A 23,354-nucleotide genomic window follows, 5' to 3' on the forward strand; every position below is an offset into this window, starting at 1 on the left:
GCAGCATCCAATTTCCAGAGTCCAGGAGGTGTCTGGAATGGTTTGGCTGAAGCTTGTCTGGAGGCAGGGGGATGGATGAGCAGCTTGGGAAAGGGGGTTTCCAGGTCCTTTCTTTCTCAGTTTTGTGATCTGGAGACCTGAAAAGGTCCTCCCTTTCACTTTGAGCACAGGATGTGCCTGGGGACTCTGTGTGGCTTGACTGCTGCTGAAAGAGGCAGTAAGGAAGGACTCCCAGCTCCATCTCCACTGGCTTTATGCTGACCAATATTTAACTTTTGATTTCTTCTTCTTCACTAGTTAAGTGAAATTGTTCCTAGATTTAGAGGCAAAAAGGACCTGAGAGGTTTTTGAATTTGATCCCCTCATTTTACAGATCAGGAAACTGAGGCAGAGACTATATGACTTGCTCAGGGTTAAACAGCTAATAAGTGTCTGAGGAGAGACTTGAACCCAGACCTTCCTGACTCCAAGTCTAGTCTCTATCCATTATACCATAATGGAGAGGTTTTTTAATCTGATTCTCCTCATTTTACAGATGAGGAAACTGAGGCAAACAGAATATGTGACTTGCTCAGGATTAAACAGCTAATAAGTGTCTGAGGAGGGACTTGAACCCAGACCTTCCTGACTCCAAGTCTAGTCTTTATCCATTATGCCCTAATGATATCTAGCAGTTATAAAATATTTGATGGGTTGCATCTCCTTTAATTCTCATGATAGTCCTGGGAGGTAGGTACTATCATGATCCCCATTTGACAGATGAAGAAACTGAGGCAGACAGAGGCTGGTGGATATCTGAGGCAGGATTTAAATTTAGTTCTTCCTGATTCTAGTTTCATAGCTGTAGCCTCTGCACCTTTAGCAGGTACCTGTACCACGGTGTTTTGCTTATGTCCTTCATAAGGAAAGTAATGTGATACTCTGGAGTCAGGTGATTTGGATTCAAATCCTCTCTCTCTCTGTTGATCTTGGGCAACTCACTTTACTTTCTGATATATGTTGCCTCCATTCAAAAGAGCATAAGCTCCTTGAGGGCAAAGACTGTTTCATTTGGGAACCCAGCACAGTTCCTGGTACATAGCCGATAGTTAATTCAATGCTAATTATATAATAGCTAATTCAATTGCCTGCTCCAGAACTTAGTCTTTTCAACTCTAAAATGAGTGGGTTAGACTAGATGATCTCTAAAGTCCCTTTCTCCTTTAAATCAATAAGTCTATAGTGACCAGTGGACAAGTATAGCCTTTTTTTTTCTTTTGCTAAGGAAAGGAATTTAAAAAATTAATTTAGTATTTTTTCCAATTACACTTAAAAACAATTTTTGTGATTAAATATTTTTTGAGTTTCAAACCTTCCTCCCCTCCTTCCTTCTTGAGAAGGTGACAAATATATTCTTCCTTCAGTGTTAGAGTGCTTTGAGAACACAAATTGAGGTACATTATCAACAAAGCAGAACTCGCCCTCCCTTTTCCCTCTTAGTGGAAGGCTAATAATAATAATAATAATAATTATTATTATAGTAACATTATTTACTAAATTATATCTCTATATAATTATTATATAAAACAATAAATGTTTATTTTAATACCAATAAATAATAAATAAAATATTAATAAAGATTCTTTCCTCTCCTATCTCCTTTCCTCTCCACTTTCCTCCTTTCTCCATTCCCTTCCTTTCCTTTTGTTTTCCTTTTCCTTCCCTCCTTTGTTTTCTTCCCTGCCCAGTTTTTAGCTGGCTTCCTTTTTCTTCCCCCTCCCAGCTTACCTCTGTCCTCACCTCCCTAGTCCCAGTTCTCTCTTTCCTCCCCTGCCCTACTTTTCTTTCCCTCCTTTCCTTCTCTCTTTCCCCATCCTCCTCTTTCTTGTCCTCTCTTCTGTCCCCTTTGTCACTCTTCTCTTCCTTTCCTGCCCCCTTCCCCTGTGGTCCCCCATTCCTCTTCTCCTCCTTCGTCCTTCCCTTTTTCTCCTCTAAACTGTTTCTCTTCCCTATCCTCCCTTTCTCTCCTTCCTCTTTTCTTTTTCCTTCTCCTCCTCTCTTGCCCACTTTTGACCTTTCAAATAAGAATGTTTGCTTTTAGATTGCCCAGATTCCCACCATGGAAGCACCCATGGAGACACAAAGGCAAACAATTTCTTGTCATTTGGGTGATGGCATTGTGACTTGCTCAGAAGTATCTGTTTCAGAAGCTTGTGGATTTTTTCAAACCCCAACACTTCCCTGAAATGACAGGCTGCCCTTGGACTTCTCTGTTTACTGGCTCTTGCTTTCAGCTCAGCACGGTTTGATGGCAGTATTAAGACTAGTTTTTGATAAGCACGCCAGCATTTTTCCAGAATAATGATATATGTTATCTGGGTAAGCCTTAGTATTCTTCTCTGTGTGTTTTCACATAGACTCTTTGGATCCAAATAGATCCTGTCCTTCCAAGTCTTCCTCTTGGGAGGCAGTGACACTTTGCCCAGGGATGCTGCCAGGCTTGGCTCAGAGTACTTTGGGATCTGGCTGCCCTTTAGTGTCTGCTGGAATTCAGTCTTATTACTGAATCATCACACCTTTTTAAAAATGAGATTCTTCTCCAATTACATATAAAAACAATTTTTGACATTTGTTTTTTTAAAATCTTGCATGCCAAATTCTCTCCCTTCCTCCTTTCCCATTCCCTGAGACTATACATGACTTTTTTTTTTTTAAACAGAAAATATAGAGATCTAAACAGCCATTGAGTCTATTCCCATTTTACAGATGAGGACTTGATATCTATAGATGCTAAGTGATTTGCCCAAATCTTAATTGTCAGAACCCAGGGCACATTGGTTTATAGAACTTAAGTCTGAAGGGGCCTCAGAGGTCATCTCATCTACCCAATTCATTTTGTAGATGAGGAAACTGAGGCACAGAGAAATAAAGTGACCTTCTTACAAACAGTAAATATAAGAGGTGGGATTTGAAACCTAATCAAATAGGTAGCAAGTATCAGATAAGATTTGAACCCATGTCCTATCACTTAATAATAAATGCTCTATACTCATGATGGTGAATCTATGGCATGTGTGCCGAAGATGGCATGCAGAGACCTCTCTATGGGCATACTTGCTGTCACCTGTCAGAGTTAGTTACTAGAAAGACAGAGGGACTTGAGCAGAGCTGCTCCCTTCCCTCTCTCCATCACGCCTCCCCACTCCTCTGACCAATGGAAGTGCTTACTCCTTCTCCTCCCTTTCACCTTTCTCTGTCTGGGATAAGAGGGGGGGCAAGAGCAGTGCCTAAAAGGTTCTAAAAGGTTTGTCATTACTGTTCTATACCCACAACACTTCAATATCACATTGAGGGTGCACTTCTGCAGCATAAACAATTGTTCTTACTTGTATTAGGAGGAAGAGATGGAGAAAAAGGTTAAATATTTTTTGTCTGAGGAGTCCAATGGAAATGGACCAAGAGTTCCTGTTTCCTAGACATGGTTCTCCCCACCAATGACTTTTCGGAATGGAGATTTAGTCAGTGTTGTCTTCCCAAGTCATCTTTACATTTCCATCCACTTTCTCATGATTTATAGGAATGAAGCGGTAGCCCTTTGAATCTTGTATTCGTGGGCATACATCTTTTTTTAAAATGATGGAAGCAAGAAAATGCATTTCATTCGCCACTGGTCATGCTGTAATGGCAGGTAATTAGAAACTTTAATCAATTGTGTATTGCACAGCATGACTCTCATGTAAAAAAGGGGCCATGCTTTAAAAAAATTCACAAATAAATATGAAAATTAGGGCTGTGAAGCATCAATAATGAAGTATATTACTGATCGCCAGCATCCCTTTCACCAAACTTCTTGTGTGTATCAAATTCTTTTCCTCCACACCTCTGTGAATTTCCATCTACACATCATTTTCATTTATTTGTTTGCCCTTCATATCTCAAAAGTCACTGATCCAAGTTTTATGGATGAAAGAAGGGCCAGAATGCAAGTTACTCATTCTCTGGCCACTTAGTATCTCCTCCCTGACCCTATTCTCTTCCCCAGCAGGTGCCTCCTTTCTAAGAAAATATATATCCCCCCACTCCACCCCCTTTCAGGAGGAATATATGTTCTAAAGACACCTGAGAAGAGAGAAAAAAATTATCACAAAGTACTTTGGGCAGTGGTCCAGATTTCTTTCCCCAAATCTTCATTTTTTCAATACTCTTTCAAATCCTTTGATCATTTTAGTGGGAAAAACTCTTTTAAATGTGAATCTGGCTTTAAAGAAGCCTTCCATCACCTACTCCTCTTTCCTCAAGGAAGTTGTCCTCTAATATGTCTGCCAGGTGACTCAAGATTGGAAACTTGGAGGAGACATTGATTGTTTTCTCTTTTTTCCCATTTCTTACCCTTACCTTTTGTCTTAATATCAATTGTAAGGCAGAAGAGAGGTTAGGGCTAGGCAATCAGGTTAAGTGACTTGCCCAAGGTCATATAGCTAGGAAGTGTCTGAGGTCACATTTGAAATCAAATCCTCCCCTACTCTAGTCCTAGTGCTCTCTCCATTGTGCTACCTAGCTGCTATGAGATGTTGACTTCAAATATCCGTTCTATCCTCATATGACCTTGGGTGGGTCACTCCACTTTTCTGGATCTAAGTTTTCTCATCTTTAGTATAAGGGATTTTGGACTGGACATCTCTATAGGCAGTTTCAAATCTGTGGTCCATGATCTGCCTTGGTCTCAGTTTCCTACTCTATAAAATTATGCTATTTGAATCAAGGGGTTTATGAATTTGTTTCTTGAAATATTTTACTAACTTCATTTCAATATAATTGGTCTTTTTATAATTGTTTACATTTTACTTAGTTCATTAAAAACAGTATTCTGTGAAGGGGTCCATAGATTTTGCCAGACTGCCCCAAGGGGATCAAAGTCTGGTAACTCTTGCTCTAAAGTCTCATCCAGTTTTAAATTTGAGTCTGTAGGTTGCTTTGACATAGAAAGTATTCACCAAATTAACAAACCAAAGAACAGTGATGGTGAACTTTTTAGAGACCAAGTACCCAAATGGCAACTCTCACAGCACATGTGAGCCTCCTCATCTCACCTTATCCCAGACAGGAGAGGGAGGAAGCACTACTGATGGGATGCTGGGCAGAGGGGTGGATGATATGAGAAAGGTGTGTGGAGAGGGGGAAAGGAGCAGCCCCCTCTGGCATGTGTGCCACAAGTTCGCCAACATGGCCAGAGAACTTTAGAACACAAAGGAACCTTAAAAGCTAACTAGCTAAATCATTGTATTTTACAAAGGAGAAAACTGAGACCCAGAAGTGAAATGACTTATCTGAGGTCGTAAAACAAGTTTGTGACAGAGTTGAAATCAGAGCCCTAGTTTCTTAACTTCAAGTCCAAGACCTCCTCCCTGCTACCTAATACCTCTCTCCTCCCCAAGGTGCTGAAAACTAGAATACTAAATGCTGGAAATTGGACTATTTTATTGTTATTGTCTCTATGTCTGATCTGTTGACAAGCATTTATTAATCACCTACTATATACTGGTCTTTCACTGTGCACTGTGGCAATTAAAAAAAAATAAAACAACTGCCCTTACCAGTGAGGAAGGACAGAGAAAATTGTTCTACTTTCCAGAGGAAGCAGGAATGATTGATTTAAGATGCAACCTTGAGATAGCTATCAGTAAGGGAAGGTGCCTGCTTGTGGATGCTGAAGGTTGATGAGCTTAGCAAACCAAGCCTTAGCTGGATGTTAGCAGCTCCAGATGGGGAAGGGAATTTTTTTTTTATTTTGATAATACTAGGGCCATGTGTGTTTCAGGAAGGGGACCTTGAATTAATGGTGCCCACGAATGAACAGCAGCTAGATTTCACTTTATGGAGCCTTGCCAAGGTTTGAGGCTTTTGCTCCTACTTTGTGTAAAGCAAGAATATAGAAGGTAGAATGGATAAAGTAGAATGTATACCTGTATAAGGTAGAATGAATAGATTGTTGTGCTTTAAATCAGGATGACATGGGTTCGAAACTGACCTCAGATACTTACTGGGCAAGTTACTTAATCTTTCTCAGCCTTAATCTTTTTAGCTGCAAAATGGGAATAATAATAACACCTACTTCCCTGGTTGCTCTAAGGGTTATATTAAATAATATATGTGAAATTCCTTGTGAACCCTAAAGGGCTAAATGAATGTTAGCTATTATTATATAAACAGCGAATTCCTGCCTAGATCCCCTTCATAATGTAGGTTCATTAATGGACTTAATAATAATACTATATTAATAATAATAATCACTATGATTTTGAAAGCATCTCTCTCTGGAGGAAATAGTAGTACCTATTGGTGCCTTGTTGAAAGCATAAAAGACATCTCCAAATTTATTCACTTTAAAAATAAAACATGTTTATATTGATACTTTGCTTTTTTTTAAACATCACATTCATTTAGAAACATTTCACTTCCCCTACTTAGTGAGTCATTTATTAAAAAAATATCAACAGACAGATCTTCATTATATCTTTTATTTTTTCACCACCTTTCTTTTCCAAAGTATCTCTCTGCAGAGTCATCTCTTAACAAAGATTTAAAAAAAAGAAAAAAAGGGAAAAAAGCAGTTAACAAAACTAACTGAAACATTTGACTATACCTGGCAGGGTATGCACTATTCATTTTCCATAGTTCCATACCTGCAAGAAAGGGAGGTAGGTGCATTTTCTCTACTCTTTGGGTCCAAGATAGTATTATAATTATAGAATCGTCAGTTTCTGTTTGTGTTTCTTTTTCATTATAGTCCTTGTGTGTAGTTTTTGCCAATTTCACTCTGAATCAGTTCATATGTCTACCAGTGCCTCTCTGAAGACTTCAGAGTTTTCACTTTTAAAATGTAGTAAATTTCTCTGCTGGATTTATACTCTAAGAAGAGCCAAAACAGAAAGGTCTCCAAAACACTAAAATATGCATAACAGGATTTTATGTGATAGCAAAGAATTATAAATACTATATTATAATAAGTAAAATAGACATAAATAATATCTATAATAAATATTATAGATACCAATTATAGATAAGAAATACCCTGTGTTAGGGAAATGGCTGAATAAAGTGAGTATATACATGAATGCTATAGACTATTTCTAATATGACCCTGGACAAGTCAAAGCCTCTCTGAACCTTGGTTTCTACATCTGTAAAATGAGAAAGTGGATATGATGGCTTCTAACATCCTTTCTAAATTTCAAATCTGTGATTCTATGATTAACTTTCTCTTAAATATATTAATTGATGTCTTCTGTTTCTTATATTTTCTTCATCTTTTCCTGGTCCTTCACTTTATAACAAAGAATTGAAAAAGAAAGAAAAAAGAAAAGATCTGTTTATCATGTCAACAGATATGCAGTGTTCCATACCCATAATCTACCACCTCTGTAAAGAAGGAGGGAGAGGATGCATTCTTATAATTGATTGAGTTTCAGTGACTTGGATCTTCCTCCAAAGTGAAGGGCAAGTTGGCACAAAGGCACTCACATAAGAATCTGCCCTTCAAAGAGGCTGAGCCAAACAATTCATCTTGAAGACAATCTCTATTAGTGAAACCCATTCTTCTTTGAGTGGCCAAGCATAGTTCCAAACCGGCCAGTTCCCTTTGGGGGAGCTCCAGTCACAGAGACTTAATAAAGTGATACTTTCTATCCTTTGAACGAGAATCCAGTGTACATGTCCAAACTCTCCATGGGAAGATGCTTCCAGAAATGCAGAACAAAGGCTTAGAGCTCTGTCAGGTCATCATATTGATTGAAAATATCTCAACCTGTATACTTTCAAGTGCCATCATTGCCCCTAGCCTTCTCACTCTGAGAAAAATTTCTAGACCTAGAATCAGGACAGGTTGGCAGTGAGGCAAAATGTAAAGTATCCTATATATGGGTTCACATCTAACCATGCTTTGGATTTATTTTTGTGACCTTGAGCAAATCACTAAACCTCTATGGTCCTCAGTTTCCTCATCTGTAAAACTGAGCATATTGGATTAGGTAATAGCTAAGATACCTTCTAGTCCTAAAAGTCTATTATGGAGTGTTTTATACTTTTTAACCTTGTTGAGTGAGGTTGAGTTGAGTTGAGTTGAGTGAGGTAAGAAGATCAATGGTTTGGTTAGATGGGGCAACAATAACATATTAGTCAAAAAACATTTTGTTATTGTTCAATGAGTCCAACTCTTTGTGACTCCATCAGGAGTTTTCTTGGCAAAGATATTAAAATGGTTTGCCATTTCCTTCTCTGTCTCATTTAACAGAGGATGAAATGGTGGCAAACAGGGTTGAGTGATTTGCCCAGGATCACACAGCTAGGAAATGTCTGAGGCTAGATTAGAACTCACGAAGATGGGTCTTCCTGGCTTAAGACCTGACACTCTATCCTCTGTGCCACTGACATGGATGAAAACCCAGTAAATGAGACTTATGAGAGGTCAGAAAGGTAAGAGAAGCTGGAGAGAGCAATCTCATAAAAACTTGCTCCTAGGGAGAAGAGAATATCCAAGAGGAAAAAGTGGTCAGCACTGGCACATGCTGCAGAGTGGTCAAGGAATATAAATATCATACATGCCCATAAGGAGAAAGATCTTCAGAATGGGAAGGATAAAACAAGATTGGTTGCCTCAAGTAGGGGCAGCTGGGTAGCACAGTGGATGTAGTTAGGTGACACAGCTAGTCCTGGAGTTGCGGGGACTTAGGTTTAAATACGACCTCAGACACTTCTTAGTTACAGGATCCTGAGCAAGTCACTTAATCCCCATTGCCTAGCTCTTACCTCTCTTGTGCCTTAGAATTGATACTAAGACAGAATGTAAGAGTTTTAAAAAAAGAAACCTCAGGAAAATGAATAGATGGTCGGAAAGTATATATCTTACTTACACAGGGCATTAAAGAACCTCCCTAGTATGATTCAAGCTGCTGTTCATAGTCTTTGAAAAAAAAAACACATGGAAAATGAGAAAGTCACAGCCAGCCTGGAGAAGAACCAATATAATATTCCAATTTTCACAAACTAGGTAGATTTTAAGTTCTGGTTATGTATATGTTATTTTCCTCATTGGACTATAAGCTCCTTGAGGGCATGGACTACATTTTTTTTAAAATTTGTGTGATATTAGCATTTAGTATAATGCCTGGTCCATGTTAAGCTCTAATTAATTGACTGATTCAAAATATAGGCTGGTGAGCTTGCCTTTGCTTTCTGGCAACATGGTGGAATATGTTATAAAAGAGATGGTTTAAGATTCCCTGGATAGGGAAGTCATCCCATGTCCATGACTGGAAAGGGCTCATTCAGAAAAGGTCATGCCCGACTAACCTCATTTCCTTTTTTGACAGGGTTACTAGCCTGGCAGATCAGTGGAATGCCGCCAATATAATGTGGTTGGATTTTAGCCAGTCATTTGATAGACTCTTTCCTATGATCTTCTTGCGGACAAGATGAAGAACTAGTCTAGGACCTGGCACATCAGAGACTCTTAATTGATGCTTTTTGGATTGGAGTCGATTGGACTTAGAAGAAGCTGATTGACCAGATCCAAAGAGCAGTGATTAATGGAGGGGCACCAACCTAGAGGGTACTTTTTAGAGGTTCACAACAGGGACCTGTGCTTCCCTCTGCCCTGTTTAATGTTTTTATCAATGACTTAGATAAAGGCACAGATGGTGTGCTTATCAAGTTTGCAGATGACACCAAGCTGGGAAGGACAGTTAACATGCTGTACAACAGAACTGGGATACAAAAGGATCTTGGCAGAAGAGAATAATGGACTGAATCTCATAGATGACCCTTAAAAGTGAGAAATGTTCAAGTCAAAGGCCTGCCTGCACAAGGATGGGGGTGAGAGACATGAGGAGACATAAGGAAAAGACCCGGGGGTTTGAATGTTCTGTATGAGTTTGCCGTGTGATGTGACAATCCCCCTTTCCCACAAGACTAGGCTCTGCCTATTTTCTTTGCAAAAGCTGGGGGTCTAGGGCCATGGAGTGTTACATGTAGTGTCAGAACTGGTTGTAGGGTTGATTTTTTTCCTTCTTTCAAAGTCTTTGTTATAAGGGCTGTCTTGAAGGGTTCATTTTTAGAATACATGATGCAAAGACAAAAGATTACTGCCTTTATTCTGTTTTGTATCATTTGATTTTGATGATTAGAAGGTCATTTTTCTCTGTGATCTTAACCAAGAATCTGATGATGTTAGTAGTTTGAGAAATGCTAGTTGAGCTAAATTGAATTTGAATCAGTATACCAGAGTGGAGAGAGTCAGTGGATTTGACTTTATATTTTGTATTTCCTTAATTGTCTATATAATGTTTCTCATCAGTAGAATTTAAGTTGCTTGAGGGCAGGGATTTTTGTTTGTCTAATCCCTTAATTCTCAGTACTTGGTTCAAATTAAGTACTCCACAGAGCCTTATTGGATTAAATATTCCTCTGGTGGGTTTAGATTAGGTGGTGGGAATAGAATTCTGCTGGTGAGAACTTGAGTCTGGCTCATGCTGAATAGAGGAGGCTAGATCTGAGTCAGAGCTGAGCAGGGCTGGAGTGTCAATCTTCTAGTAAAAGCCCCTTGATTTAAGTTGTGATAAGTGTTGGGAGAAGACTTTTAGGTCACTCAGAAATCAACAATTGCAGGCCCGATTGCTGGTAAGGCAGGTGTACACTGTAAATCACTGGGGTTCCTTGGAAGATTTGATTTTTAATTAAGTAAGTGGGCTCATCGCCAGGGGATGCCTTAAACAGCAGCACTGCCTGGCATCCTGGTGAATCTTGGCAGAGCTCTTCCTGACCCCATAGCTACTTCTGAAGGTACAGGTGACAGATGCTGGCCCTGAAGGGACAGCTAAGGTATTGCAGTAGCCACACACTGTGTCAAAAAGCAAATGCCACAAACATCAGCAGAAATATGAATCCTCAAAAAAAAAAGACCAAATTCAATAACCCAAAGGAATACTTTTTTCCTTTATTAAAAGGAAATAAAATTACTATCAAGAAACTAAATCTATCTCTTGTTTTCTGGGGTGTGTGTGTGTGTGAAAGAGAGAGAGAGAGAGAGAGAGAGAGAGAGAGAGAGAGAGAGAGAGAGAGAGACAGAGAGACAGAGAGAGAGAGAGAGAGAGACAGACAGAGACAGACAGAGACAGACAGAGAGAGAGAGAGAGAGAGAGACAGAGACAGAGACAGAGACAGAGACAGAGACAGACAGAGACAGAGAGACAGAGAGGGAGAGAAAGGAAGAGGGATAGGGAGACAGACAGAGAGAGAGAGAGAGAGAGAGAGAGAGAGAGAGAGAGAGAGACAACACTAGATAGAAACAGAAGTATCATATATTATCTTTTGTCTTTGTATTTCCAGAGTCTAGCACAGTATGTGGCACAGAGGTTGCTTAATAAATGTTCTCTTGAATTGGATTGCTCACCAATCTATGTTGGTTAGTATTGTTTTTCTTCTGCTGGAATTATCACATGTATATATCATGTTAGATTATCTAGGTAACATAGCAGGTAGAAAGCTGGGCTTGGAGTCAAGAAGACTTAAGTTCACCTCTAGCCTTGGAAACTTACTAACTGTGTAACCTTGAATAAGTCAATTAAACCTAATCTACCTCAGTTTCCTCAACTATAAAATAGGGTCAATAATAGTAACCACTTCTCAGGGTAGTTGTGAGAATCAAATGAGATAATATTTGTCAACTTCTTTGTAAACCATAAAGAGTCATATAAATGCTAGCTATTATTATTATATACTTATTTGTTATATTATATATAACATGTTATGTTATATTATGTTACATTAGAACATTATATATTTATTGTATTATAGATTATGTTGTTATGACATGTTATATAACACTATATTGTTATATTATACTTATCATAATTTATATTATGCTGTATTATATTATTATATCATGTTACATTTTATTTATTATATTGTTATGTGATATATTTTTCTGTTCTGTTCTATTATGTACTGTTATGCTATATTTATTATACTGTACTCATTGATTATATCCCTACTGCCTACCACTGTGCTTGGTATTTATGAAGTGTTTAATAAATGCTTGTTGAATGAATGAATGAATGAGCCTAGGAAGAAGCCTGAGAAGCTGGATGACTCAATCTGAGAGGTGATTCTTCATTTCTTTAGGGAGAATTCAACATTTATTTGGTATCTGTTATCGAAGGAGTAGAAAAAGGTGAATACAGAAAGAAAATATAACCCTCAAAGGGCTTACAATTTGGTAAGAAGAATAAGGAAGGTACCAAATTAATAATTCTGCTTAGAAGATGCTACAAGGGTTGGAGAGGGTATAAAGTGCTAGCAGAGGTCCAATGCAGGAGAGATGACTTCTGCCTAAGGCACCCCAGGAAAGCCTTTATGGAGAAAATAATACCTGAAATGAGCCTTAAAGGATGGGAAGAATGCCAGATAATTATTCAATCAATTAACAGGCATTCATCAAGCAACTATAGTCTACCAGACATTAGACTAGGCCCTGCGGATACAATTCAGAAGAATGATATAACCCCCTACTCTTAAGGACCTTTCATTCTCTCATAACTGAGTTATAAAAGGATTGCAATCTGAATTGGCGGAGGGAATGCTCACATCCATGGAATTGTAGACCTTTAAGATATCTATTTTTAGAGTAGATAATTCCTTGAGCTAACTGTAAAAAATTAAATGTATAATTTATAATTATGTATAAATGTATAACTCAGAGTTCTCAAAATATCCAAGGAAAGGCTCAGTGCTATCTACTTTGATGTTCTTTCACCTATTAATTTATCAACAAGCATTTATTCAATATGAGTTCCTTAAGGGCATGGACCATGTACCCCCAGCACTTAGCACAGTGTCTAGAAAATAGTAGGTTTTTAATAAATGTTAGTTTTCTGACTGACTAATATGTGACCAAATGGGACACAGCATGACCTCATTTGGGGATTCCTTGGCCAAGATTTGCTGGCCATTTTCTTCTCCAGCTCATTTTATAGAGGAGGAAAACAGGGTTAAGTGACTTGCCCAGGGTCACACAGTTAGCAAATAACTGAGAATGGGCTTAAACTTAGGAAAAAGAGACAACAACAGCAATATTGGATGACAATTATCTGTGAAAACTTGACTACTCTCAGCATTGCACTGATCTGGGACAATCCGGAACGATTTATGATGGAGGATGCTCTTCACCTCCAAAGAAAGAACTGTTGCAGTTGTCTTTCACATTAGTATATATTTTATTTTATTTGGGGGTTTTGGTTACAATGATCAATAATAAGAAGTGTGTTTTGCATGACAATAAAAAATGGAAAAAAAAATTGAATGTTCATTCACTTAACTTGTCTCCATAGGTTTTGGTTCTCTTAGTTGCAAAATGAAGCTTTGTACTAGATGGCTCCCAAGATCCTTTTCTTCTCTACACCTAGGATCCTAAGATATATTCAGTTGGATTAGTTACTAGCAGGGCTTCTTTTTTTCTGATGAAGGAGTACATGCATGAGATGTTCTTCATTTCAGTGCCAGGTGACCTTCCCTAGGAACTGTTTTGCTAGAACTCAGGTTTTCCAATTCCCCAGGCCAAGATTCATGCCATCATTCTTTGTCATCCAACCCTGGATTAAGGCTCCCCATCATTATTGAGTTTAACAGTATTTGGTGGCAATTGGGAGAGCTAGAAAGTCCTAGGGTTATCTCAGAGGATTGCTACCGATGGAGGCTGAAAGCAACCACACACAGGCAGATACATTTCCATTGCTTTGGACAAGAGTCAGCCAACAGCTCTTGAGGTATTTCCAAGGATCCAGGCTCCCCACGCTAACCACTCTGCCTTTGCTTTAATTCATCTCCATTACACAGTGATGATAAGAGCAGCATTCGCCAGGGCGATGGAGCGCAAACCACAGGGAAAGGGTAGCTTTGAGGAACGACAAGGGGCAATACCTTGGGGACCGTGGCTCCTCCAGAAGCATCCTTCCTAATTAGCAACACAGGCTGGTGATCCATCTTTGGGGAGCAATGGAAGGCGGTTAACTCCCTGAAAGAATATTGCTGTCGGTGTAGGGGTTAGAAAGAACCCTCCAAGCTCTTGGGGCACCAGCTTGCTTGGCAGTCTTCATTGGTTAGCCAGATTTGGCCAAGGGCTACAGAGCATTCCTGAGGAGGATGCCTTCGAATGTGGGTGTATGAAGTTTGGGAGACCAGAGTGTGCTGGAGCTAAAAGCGATGTTCACTAGTAGATCGAGATCCAAGGCTTTTGGTGCATAAACTAACTGCGATTCCAAGAAATCCTTCGCTTCCTTCAAAACAGTTCTGGTATCACTTCTACAAGAGGCCTTTCCTTATAGCTTATTTAATTAGAAAATTCTTCCTTTTGAAGTGACTACTCTTTGTCTATTTTGCATATATAGCATATTTAATTACTTGTGCACATTAGGAGGTACTAAAGTTTAGAGTCAAAGGACCTGAGTTAAAACCTCTGCTTTGTATATCATTCCCTCCTGTAGGATCTCAAGTGAATAAATTCATCTCTGGGTTTTACTTGTTTCTTCTGTAAAATGAGGGGGTTGTACTAATGGCATCTTTTTAAAAAACCTTTATTGAGTGAGGAAAAAACTGTCATAAATAGAGTTGGACCTTAATGAAGTTTGATTGATTGATTGGTTGAATGAATATTGCATTTTTTGAGTCATTTGACCACACCCATTAAGATAGCAATCTGCACTTAGAATGACATACTTAAGCATTAAGGAATAGAGATGCTAGTGTGATCTGCTCCAAAAGCTGGGCAGGCAATGTGGCCCAAAGGAAAGAGTGCTGGATTTGGAGTCAGGTAACTTGGCTTTGAATCCAAGGCTTGAGACTCACTCCTTCTATGATCACGGGGATGTCAGTTCCTCTAGGTCAGTCTTAGTTTCTCCTCTGTAAAGGGATTAGACTTCAGTTCCCTTCCAATTTAGATCCTACAGAGTCTCACAAAAGTAGAAACTTCCGAAATAGGAATTAAGGAGTGGTTAGTCTCATGATGAAGATAGTCTTTCCAAGGTTATTTTAAATGATGAGCATTCCTGATGCATTTAAAAAGTGAGCCAAATTTCCTAACTTTTTAAGAACGTAGACACTGTGTCACAATAGACATGGCTTCCTTCCTTCCTTCCTTCCTTCCTTCCTTCCTTCCTTCCTTCCTTCCTTCCTTCCTTCCTTCCTCCCTTCCTTCCTTCCTTCCTTTCTTCCTTCCCTTCTTCCTTTCTTTCTTTCTTTCTTTCTCTTTGTTTCCTTCTTTCCCTCCCTCCCTCCCTCCCTCCCTCCTTCCTTCCTTCCTTCCTTCCTTCCTTCCTTCCTTCCTTCCTTCCTTCCTTCCCTTCTTCCTTTCTTTCTTTCTCTTTGTTTCCTTCTTTCCCTCCTTCCTTCCTTCTCTTCCCTTATATTCTAACTTAGAGTCAATCCTAAATATTACTTCCAAGACAGAAGAGAGGTTAGGCAATAGGGGTTAAGTGAACTGCTCAGAGTCACATAGTTAGGATGTATCTGAGGTCAAATTTGAACTCAGGACCTATCATCAATAGACCCAGTAGCTAACGAGTATTAATAATGCCTTGCCATCATTTTGCATTTTACAATTTAATAAGGCAAATTCCTCATATGTTAATTAAGGGTTGGAATAGATGACCTTAGAGTTCCTTCCAGCTCTAAAGCTAGGATTCCAGGTTTTCACTTTTCAGACGACCATGTTCAAATTCCACTACTACCTGTGTAGCAGCCTTGGATTCTTTCCTTTCAGCACTAGATCTATGACCTTCTGAGGTTACTACATTGGTGACCTTGGGCATGTTACCTCCTGAGCCTCAGGTTTTTCCTCCCTAAAAGGGCAGGGTTGAATTAGATGGCCTCTGAGGTACCTTCCAGCTCGAGATCTTTAAGCCCATGGCTTAACCTAAAGCAAAGCATTGGGCTTGATGGACTGAGCATTAGTGAGAGCCAAGTTGGCTGTTACTCTCTTCAGTTTTTCAATTAAGTACAAGAGAATGAAGACTGAGGGTTGTTTTTCTGCTTTGCATTATTCAGTGAACCATCTCCAGCTGAACCTTTGCATGCCTGAAGTGGCTGGGTGAAAAGAGAGCATCGTTATGGGAGGTTGGTCGCTCTTGTTTTCTCTTGGTTCTGCCTTGTTCAGATAGTCGTTGACAAGGATGTGTGGGCTGTTCTCTCTGCCTCTAATATTCAGCCAATTCTTCTTGTCAATAGCCATTGACACAGATCCTCGGATGCAGGTCTTTGGGAATAGATCATATGAATTCCTCCTCCTGAGTACTTGAATCTTCCTTTGCTAATTCAGAATAGACAAGAGCCGGCTCCTCTTCTTACCTGAGTGGGTTTGAGACCATCAGATCTGACAGATACCATGAAAAGGTGAAAATGGAAGTGTTTGTTGGAAGAGTCTCTATATTCCCAGAGCTGTGCCTCTGGAAAAACTCCACCAATAGTTTCTTCACATGGTTCTTTAAAAGAAGAAATCAATTTGACCCTACAATCCCACCATTGGGCATTCATCCTCATCCTTGAATTTATGGTTATAGGATCATACCCCTTTGATTATAGGAATATAGTCCTATATTTGGAAGGGACCTCAGGAACCAATTTTTTTAAACCCTTGCCTTCCATCTTAGAATCAATACTATGCAGAAGTATCTTCTTCTAAGGCAGAAGAGTGGTAAGGGCTAGGCAATCGGGGGGTAAGTGACTTGCCCAGGGAGGGTTACTCAGCTAGGACATAACTGAGGTCAGATTTGAACCTAGGACCTCCCATCTCTAGGCCTAGTTCTCAATTCACTGAGCAACCCAGCTGCCTCCTAGAAACCAATTTTTCCTATGAAGATAAGTGAACAGTAAGGGACAGAAGTGGGATTTGATCCTAGGATCCTTGAGAAGGTTAAAGAGAGAAAGAAAGACCTTCCATATACCAAATTATTCATAGCAACACTTCATGTTATCAAAGAAATGGGAATAATGTGGATAGCCTTGACTGGGAAGTAGATGAACAAATTGAATTCTCTGTATGAAATGAAATATTTTTGCTCAACTAGAAATGATCAATATGAAAAAATCAGAGGAACATGGTACTGTGTGAATTGATGTATAGTGCAGTCAGTCAGTTAATCAGCATTTATTAAGCATCTACTGGGGATGAAAAGGAAGGCAAAAAAGTCCCTTTCTCAAGGAGTTAACAGTCTATAATGGATGAGTCAAGATGGAAACAGTCATGTATGAAGAGGTAGCTAGGTGGCACAAAGGTTAGAACACTAGACTTGAAGTCAAGAAGACTCATCTTAATGAGTGCAAATATTCCTCCAGACTGTGTGATCCTAAGCAAATAACTAAACCTTGTGTGCCTCAGTTTCCTAATTTTTAAAATGAGCTGGAGAAGGGAATGGCCAACCACTCCAGTATCTTTACCAATAAAAACCCAAACTGGGTCAGGAAGAGTCAGATGCAACTGAAATGACTGAACAACAACAACACATATAAACAAGATAAATGCAGGATAAATTGGACATAACCAACAGAGGCAAGAGAATAATAGTAATACAGAAGAAAAGAATAGTTAACCAAAGCCAGATGCTAAAGAATTCTAGTGGCCAGTCTTGACCCTGTAGAAGAGATGAAGAAGTTGTAATCTTTCTTTTCTGTAAAGAGGTAAGGAACTCCAGGGGGAAATGGAATCATGGGATCACAGATGTCTTGCATTTCTTTTATAATTCTAAAAATAATAGTAACTGATAGCACTTATATAGTACTTTAAAGGTTTGGAAAAAGCTTTAGAAATATGAATTCATTTTGTATTTACATATAGGCAGATATTGTCTCTCCCAACAGAAAACAAGCTCCTTGTGGGCAGCCACTTTTCATTTATGTCACCATATCCCCAAGTCCAATAAAATGCCTGATTCATAATGGGTGCTTAATTAATGAATAATTATCAATTAATTGATTCATTGGAAGGTACTTCAGAGGTTAAATTCAAACTCCATCATTTTATAAACCAAGGAAGCAAAAACCCAGCGAAATTAAGTGATTTTTCAAGGTCACAGAGGCAGTGGTGACAGTTGGAAAAGCACATATTTCAATCCCCAGCTAAAATTTTCCACTTACAAAACAGGGGCTAGAGTGGGAGGCTCAATGCCATGCTAATGACTTCCACAGACTCCTGAAAGCTGAATTCTAGAACAGAGCAGATATCAGAGTTAACACCTCTTCTCTCAATTAGAGTGCTCTCTCTAATTAAAATGCCACGAATGAATACCAGGTTGAAGAAGAGGAATGCCCCGTTCAGCAGTGCCTGGCCTTGGAGGACAGGTTGTTCTGGAAGTCCATCTGCAGTGCCTATATCTTTGTGAAAATAATTGCTCTACACATCTGTGTTTAACTCCTATGGTTTCCTGTTTCCCCTTATGATAGTAAAATGCCCAGATCTCTCAGAGGGACTGATCTTGCCTTCTAGTTACTCACCTGCAATTCCTGTTGACATCACTGGGAATTGTCTGCCATATGGCCCAAGGCAGAGTCTAGCCTTGTGTTGGCTACATATTTATCACAGTAATGATTTCTTGTTCCTGGATGAATTTAATTGCAAAACAGGAACTGATTCCTGATGTTGAAAGTAGATGAAGGCTTTTAGGGGCGAGTCAGAGTGTTTTGATGAGTAAGAGCTATAATGTATGTGGATGGGAGGTTACCTTCCATTTATTCCCAGAAGCGTGCAGGTCCTTGCTCTGGGCCCCACAGTGAAAGAGAATATGAAGAGATTTCATTAGTCTCCACACAGGTGAGGAAAGAGGCAGGATAGAAATAGATCTTTTGTAGCTAGAACATTGGGCCCAGTCAGGAAAGATGCAATCAAATAGGGATAAATGTAAAGACTTACATGGTTCAAAAAATCAACCTCACAAGTACAAGAGGGGTGAGGCCTGAAAAAAAAAAATTGAGACTTTAGTAGACTGCAAGCTCAGTTCGTCAATGGTATATTTTGGCCAGAATAGCTAACTGGATCTTTGGCACTCTAAGAGAAGTCTAGTGTCTAGGACTAAAGGGGCTCTCACTGTATTTTGATCTGGTTAAATAATTTCTGGAGTATTGCGTTTAATTATAAAGCTGAATTTTAGGAAGAATATGACTAAACAGTACAAAAACAATGAATTCATGTCCTCTGAGGGTCAGAGTAAAGGATCAGTCGGGATTTTCGATCACTCCAACCCACTTAGCATTGATATTTTTGTAGGTGAGAACAGATCTGTTTGAATAAAATCGAGCTTTGAAGGAGCCATTTCAAATGGGTGAGCAAGGAACCTGTTCAGATTGGTTGGGAGACTTGGTCCCATACAGTGGGGCTTGCATGAAACCAATAAGCTAATTTGAAAGCTTATATTTGAACATCCAGAAGCTTAGTGTTGGAAGCTCTCAGGCATTTTAGATTAATTATGATATGTTCTTGGGTGAATAGGAAGAGTGATATGATTGGCTGAAAAATATTAGTCACACTCAGTGTGTTATCTATAAATACATCCAAGACAGGAGTCAAATTATGTGAGCCTCTGGCAGAGATTAGGATTCTAATGAGTGGTGAACAAGAAGAGAGCGTGCCATCATTCTAAGAAGAAATGACTTGGGCAGGGTGAAGGTCAGCTCCAACCTTGGTCTTCCATCCCCCTAGCTGCAGGGAGACTTTTCAAGCTTTGAAGGGTCCAAAGAATTTTGGATTACCCTATCTTCTTGTTGAAGTGTGGTCTCATTTCTTCAAGTCAGCAGCAATGGCTAGCAAGAGTGGAACCAAGGACAGACAGGATGAAATTTCAAGGCTCTCCAAAGAGTTTACAGTAGTTGCTACACTATCCCTAAGGAGACATCCTGGAGCATCCCCATGAAGTGAAAAAAAGGGGCTTTTGGAAATCAGGAGATTGTGAGTTATGCCTTTGCCCCATGGATTCTCTAAGCTTGAGCCCACTTTCCCCTAGATCAGGGGTCAGCAATGTATGGCTCTCGAGCCATATCTGGCTCCACCTCCCAACCAGCCAGTCCGGGCAGAGCCCCAGGATGTGCCCCAGGGGGCCCTTCAGCCCCCCCCCCCGCCCCATATTCCAGCGCCTTCCGCCTCCATCCTCCTCCTTCTGCAGGCGTTTGTGGCTCTCACGGCCAAAAAGGTTGCTGACCGTTACCCTAAACCCTGTATGTAGTATATCATAGACTTTTGGGAAGATGTTTTAGATGATTTAGTAAATATTTTTTTCTAAAAGTTAAATCTATACATCTGATTAATCAACTGATGAGTGTGGTAGGAAGAATACTGAGGGAATGGGGGATTCATGAGCTTTAATATTTAAAAAGATATCCCCAACCCCTCTGGAGCTATGAGGGAACATAGTAGTCATGCTCTGAGAATAGGAGTTTGGATAAGAACCTATAATGACTGAAATTCTCAAAGGGCACTATTTCTTAATTTTAAAATTATTGACTAATTGACATCCTAATCTAGTCAGAGGATTCTCTGGATAAACCTAAGATCCCTAAACTCCTGGCCCAGGTACCTATTTGTACTTTTGGCAGCTCATTATTCAACTCCTCCTTTGAATATTCCAAGGCATCTCTAATTGGTAAATAGCTGTTTAGAAGGTGGTCCATCAGATTTTCAGCCCTTCCCCAAACTGACAGGTAATAGTTATCAAGGTTGTCCCATACACAGGAAAAGAATCATTATAAAACCTTCCTGTCAGCTAGATTTCATGAAAGGAACACATTTCTTTGGATTCTGAGAACAAAGAAAATGCCCAAATCTATAGAGAGGATGGTACCTGAAGTTTGAGAACTTGACATTGGAATCCTCTTTACTATAAAGGATTTGGGTTTCTAATTTGGGGCCCAGATATAGGAATTAATAGAGTATATGAAAAATAAATTCTCATGTGTCTTGGAGTATTTGCTACAAATAAGTGGAGAAACATTATGGGTACTATGGAGATGAGAGAGAGGTTCAAGTCCTACAGGGAAAGCAGCAAGCTAGATGTTAAGAAGTTGTTTGGAGAGTGAAGTAAACCATATCTTGTGCCTGCATAGATATAGTCTATCAGGGGATGCACTCATTATTCAAGATGGTAGGGCAGGAGTTTCAGAATTGAAATGGTCCAACACTCTAGGATATATTCTCTAGTTGAGGCAGCTAGGCAGCTATGTGGTTGATGGGAAAATGACTGGAGAATGAAGTTAAGCACTCTGTAAGACAGGAGGGAAGAGTGACCTGGAAGCCACTAGATAACAACAAAAAGGGTCATAGGTGGAGTGAACTTTAAATGAGAAGTGGATGAGTGATGGCAGGAGAGGGAGGGGGAGGAAGGTACAAAGAGTAGAAATAATCTCGTTCTTCATCCTTCAGCTAGGGAGGTAGAGTCATCCTGGGGGAACCCAGTTTTCTGGAATGTCAGAAAATAGAAAGAACATGAGAGGAAGAATTCTAGGGTGAATGGGAGTTTGTTTAGCTAGAAAGGAGTTAGCAGAGGTTAGAATGGAAGGAGAGAATAGAGGGCAGGAACTGAGGGGAGACATGCCCACCTAAGCAGATAAGAAAGACAGAATTGGGGGTGGTAGAAGGAAGAGGAGATTTTTACCTTCATACCAGATGACTCGGTAATAGTGTGGAGCTGTGGAGTGATGGTCTTTAAATAAAATCTCGTTCTGCTATAAATCTATAATCCTATATCTCAGAGAACAGCTCACTCTATTCTTCAACCAAACAGCCAGCATTTAATATTTTAATTTTTCAAATTAATTCCAATTGATGTCTTTTGGTTTAAAATCAACAACATTCTCCAAATTATCCTTTCCCCCTCCCCTTCCCTGAGAGGCATAGCTTATAATTTCAAAAAAGAAAAAAAAGCTCAGTCAAACTCTCTAATATATCAAAAAGATCTTACATTATTTGCAATGTTCCATGCGGGTAGCCTTCTCTCTTTGTCAAGACACTGGAGAGGTACTTCCTCATATCTCTTCCTTGGGGCCAAATCTGGTTATGATGTTTTGCATCTTTTAATTTTGATCTCTTTGTTGTTCTATTTTCATTACTGTAGTCTCTGTGTACTTTTTTATTGTTGTGATTCTGCTTACTGCCCCCCCTTTTTAATCAGATTACATGTCTTCTCAGACTTTTCCATATTCATCATATTCAATGACCATTTATTAAGTGCCTGCTATGTACTAGAGTCATTGTGGCACCATGGATAGAGAATTGCCTTTGAAGTTAGGGAGACTGTACTTAAGACTTTCCTCTGACACATACTGGCTGGGTGACCTTGGGCAAGTCATTATCACTTTCTGGGTCCCAGGAAACTCCAAGATCATATGTTCAAAAGAAGGTGCTGACGTGTATAAAGAGAGGGAGATCCCTCACTTGGTAGCTTCTACACTAACAAGGTCAGGGCTCCAAATTCTATTCCTTTTATTTGTATTAATATGAGAGGCAGAGGGCAGCTAGGTGGCACCACAGTGCACAAAGTCCTGGGCCTAGGGTCAGAAAGACTCATCTTCATAAGTTCAAATCTGACCTCAGACACTTACTAGTTATATGACCCTGGACAAGTCACTTAATCCTGTTTGCCTCAGTTTTTTATCTGGAAAATGAGCTAAAGGAAATGGCAAATCACTCCCGTATCTCTGCCAAGAAAACTCCATATAGGGCCACAAAGAGTCACACGTGACTGAAAGACTGAACAACAACAAATGGGATACAATACAGCTCAGAGAAAGAGAACAACTTAAGGAATAAAAAAGATCTAGGTTCAAGTCCTGCCTCTAACACTTATTGGCTGTGTGACCTTGGACAAGTCTCTTCACCCCTAACTGCCCTTGGTAATTCTCTTAGAACAGAAGTTGTCAAGGAGATACTGACCTGTGTTAATAGAGGCAGTTCCCTAGATCAATGACATTACTATTGCAGGCTATCCAAAAGTGCTTGGCAATGTGTTCTTGGAGAGTTCTAATTGTTAAATAGTTTCTCCTTTGGATCACCATCCAGTTCTCTGCATCTATTACTTCTTGCTCAACTAAAGAGGCCAGGGATGCTATAGAGCTCCTGGCATGGTTCCTTCCTGAATAATAAGGTGATCTCTTGAGAACCCTGGGCAGCAGCTTAATGTGCCATGGGAGGCTTTAGACAAGAGCATAAATGGGAACTCTGGGGAGGCATCAAGTCTAGCCAATAGCTCTGTGAGGGAACTCTTTATGTCTTGAAGTCAATAACAAGACAATTCTACAGCAAAGCTTATTTGAAGCTTTGGTCTTTTAATAAGTTGAACTGGAGGGGGACA

The sequence above is a fragment of the Gracilinanus agilis genome, chromosome 4, assembly GCF_016433145.1.
Source record: "Gracilinanus agilis isolate LMUSP501 chromosome 4, AgileGrace, whole genome shotgun sequence".
Taxonomy (NCBI): domain Eukaryota; kingdom Metazoa; phylum Chordata; class Mammalia; order Didelphimorphia; family Didelphidae; genus Gracilinanus; species Gracilinanus agilis.